The sequence below is a fragment of the Mastomys coucha genome, unplaced genomic scaffold, assembly GCF_008632895.1.
Source record: "Mastomys coucha isolate ucsf_1 unplaced genomic scaffold, UCSF_Mcou_1 pScaffold13, whole genome shotgun sequence".
Lineage (NCBI taxonomy): Eukaryota > Metazoa > Chordata > Mammalia > Rodentia > Muridae > Mastomys > Mastomys coucha.
Genome location: NW_022196895.1, coordinates 76,502,296 through 76,505,865, shown reverse-complemented (window position 1 = coordinate 76,505,865; position 3,570 = coordinate 76,502,296).

The following is a 3,570-nucleotide window of genomic DNA, read 5'->3' as shown; positions in this document are numbered from 1 at the left end:
AGAGAGAGGAGGAGGAGAGGAGGAGGAGGAGGAGAGAGAGGAGGAGGAGAGGAGAAGGAGGAGGAGGAAGAGGAGGAGGAGAGGAGGAAGAAGAGGAGAAGAGGAAGAGGAGAGAAGGAGGGGAGAGAGATTGTTTGTGCTCACAGTTCTAGAAGCCCATAGTGCTTTATGATGGATGGCTTCTTACCATCATAATTCCAAGGCAGCTCAGGGCAATGAGGAGAAACATAAAAGAAGATGTGTCTGTTCTGGTATCTCACATGGTCGCCAAAGTTCACATGTGGGTGTGGGTTCAACCCAACGATCTTAGCTGATCACCACGCAGAGGTCTCATCTCTAAACAGCATGGCCAAATGCAATTTTTCTACCCTAGTAATGCCACACAAGGGGGCAAAGCTTCAACACTGAGCCCCTTGGAAGCACTCAGACCATGACCAAGTCACAGTACCTTACATTCTAGAAGGACAATACTAGGGACCACAAACTAGCCTTAAATGGATAGAAAGTTAAATTTGGATAAGCCAAACTTTCAAATCAATGTGTCAGCAAGCCCAAGTGCCTTGAAACCTGGGGAGGGCAGAGGATTCCTGCCTCTTCCAATCCAGGATGGTCAGTCAGTGTCCTCTGTACCCTTTGGCTGGCAGAACATCCCCCCAGTTCTGCCACTGTCCTCACTTGGTGTCCATGTTGTGTGTATCTAGCTTGGTTGACAGCTCCTGTGGTTTCATCTTAGCTAACTCTGTGTGTGACCGACCCCATATCTAAGCAAGCTTGGGGTCAGCCCTTCAACATATGTTCAAGGAACAAAGTTCAACCCACAACTAAAATTGCTTGAGCCCTCAAGAGTGCCATTCCATGCATCCTTCACAGCTGTCCTGTGAGGGTGGAGCCTGTTCACATGGCAGTCCAGGTAGATGAGGAACTGAACCTCAAACACAGTCTGTGGGAGACCAGCTCCCAGCAGGAAGGCTGATGAGTTGTGCTAAGCCATCCCCAAGGGGATTGGTGGAATTACTTTTAAACCCCCATTTAAAGTCTCTGGAAAGGAACTGACACCCCAAAAGTCTGTAAAACGGGCCCAGGGGCAAACAGCAAATGAAGAAGCATCTGTGGAGAAAACCCTTTGGGGATTTAATGAGAGACTGGGCGTCTGCGGCATCTCTGCAGCCCCTCCCCCTCACATCATCAGCAGCAGATGAGGACTCTCTGCTTCTTAGTTTGGTTTGGCAGGGTGGTACCTTGCGTTTGAATGCCTGTTCTGATCTGCCAAGGTGGGGACAGTCTCTTCGCAAGCCGCCAGCAGGCTGCACTACAGTGTGGAATGCTAGGGAGATGGCTTGGCCATTTCAGCTCACGATGCAATGCGGTGGACCACGGAGAGGGGCGGCGAGGTGAGAGGACTGAAGAAAGGTCACCACACACCAAGCACCCAGCTCCAAGAGAAGGATGTGATCTAGATCAAGTCTGTCCTCGTCCCAATCCCTGGCTCTAGTCCCCTGGCTCTTCTCTGCCTTGGGAGAGACAGCTGCTGCTTTCTCCCTGAGGATCTGGCTTCACAGCAGAACATGGTGACGCTCACATGTAAGAGTGCTCTAGAGAGGGCCAGGGAGTCACTGGCGTAGAAACATACAGCCTACAGCACAGAATGCTTGGTGGTCAAAAGAGGAGCAGAGAAAACCGTGGCTGAGCGAGCCTCCTGAGGTCAGAGCAGCAGCAAACATGACCCCCAGGAAGAAGGCACAGCCTAATAGCTCATTTGTCGGACAACTTATGTCCCAACACATTGCTGAAAGTGACAACCCAGTCCACTGAAAGGGGAGGCTAGGGTCTCTACCCAGACTGCCAGGCAGGTGGCTGGGAGACACCTTTGCTTCCCAAGGAGCAATATCAGAAACTGCCGAGAGAGGGCACAGACCTCACCATGGTGGTCCCAAGGCCACTGACAAAAAGCTAGTGACAATACCAAGCTGGACATGAGGTTGTAGGCGTGTGTGGAGATCAGACCTAGAGATTCTGTGATATATCATCTAAACTGGCTCCTTTCCAACACAAACTCCTGAGATGTACCAAGAAACACAAGCCGTGCATACTAAAGCACCTATGATAGAAACTGCCTCTAAGAATTAACAGGTGTCACATCTAAGCAGAACGATCAGACTTGGACTTTAGACTCTCCTCTGTAAATGTGCTCACAGCTATGAAGTAAGGCTCAGTGAATGAAGAGCTCACATGAAGAAAATCCCAGCAAACTCCAAGGAAGGTAAATTCTAAATAGAGTCCGCCAAGGGAGGGAAGAACGTGCGAAGAGGAGCCAAGTGGGACTTCCAGAGCTGAAAGGCACACTAATCCAGTAAGTGCTGGAAATGATGCCCCAGTGGGGGCTTAGCCATGGTGCTGAGCTGGCACAGGAAAGAACTGGGGAGGTGCTGCTATTCCCGCTGAGGTTATGCAGGCCATGGACTGAAAGAATGAGAAGAGCGGAAGTAAGGGAGTCAGAGAGCAAGAGCATATGCACAGAGAGAGGGAAGGAGGGAGGAAGGAAGAGGGGGCGCTGAAACTATTACAAATGTGTAAACCAACCTACACCACCAAGAAAATCCCAGCAAACTCCAAGGAATGTAAACTTCAAGAGACCAGCAACAAACTGACCCCACGAGGAGATATATCAAAAGCAGAAGGTGGGGGGTATTACCTCTTGCAAGGGAACCCCAGTAAGGTTAACATCTGACTCTAGAAGCAGCAACTGAGCCTTGAAGACAGTATGTCCAAAGGGCATACTGAGAAAACCTTGCAACAGACCCCTGTGCTCAGCAAAGCTTCTTTCTAACTCTTAGATGAATTAAATGCTTTGCCACAGAAACAAAAGCCAAGAGTACTCTGCTAGCACAAAGAACCGCCTTGCAAGGAATACAAGATGAAGGCAGGAATGCTGAGACAGTAACCTGCACCTACAGGAAGCAGCATGTCAGGAACCAGTCATGTGATTTTTACAAGGCAATATATATGCTTGTTTTCTTCTCACAACTCACTTAAAAACACTCATATAAAACAATGTGTGTATACTGTAGTGTTCTGCCGATAGCTTACAGAAACACAACCCAGATGTAATATGTTTGCCCATAACAACATATAATGTCTTAAGGGACTGCAGAAGGTAATGGAACAGTTCCCAGAATGCACCATGAGGGTTGTCCATGTTGCTTTCTGTAATGCCGTAGAACATCACGCCACTGGGCGACAGGAGAACCATGTAGAAATAATGCTTCTGTGTGTCACCGAAGTGGACTCAGGATAACCCTAAGGCCCAACGTGAAGTTACCAGAACTGACAAACACAAGAGTGGACTCTAAGGGATGCTGCAAACAAGGGAGGCTTCTCAACAAACAGATCCTGAAACGCAAAGAAAGCAATAAAGAGACTGAATGAAAGGGACGTGGAGAATGTAGAAAGAAAACGTAAAACTTCATGCTGCCTTCTGGAGATAAGCTGTAGGTGGAAGCATACACACTCACTACCAGGATGGAAAACATACATCATGCAAAAAGAAACTTCACAAAAACCAGAATGGCT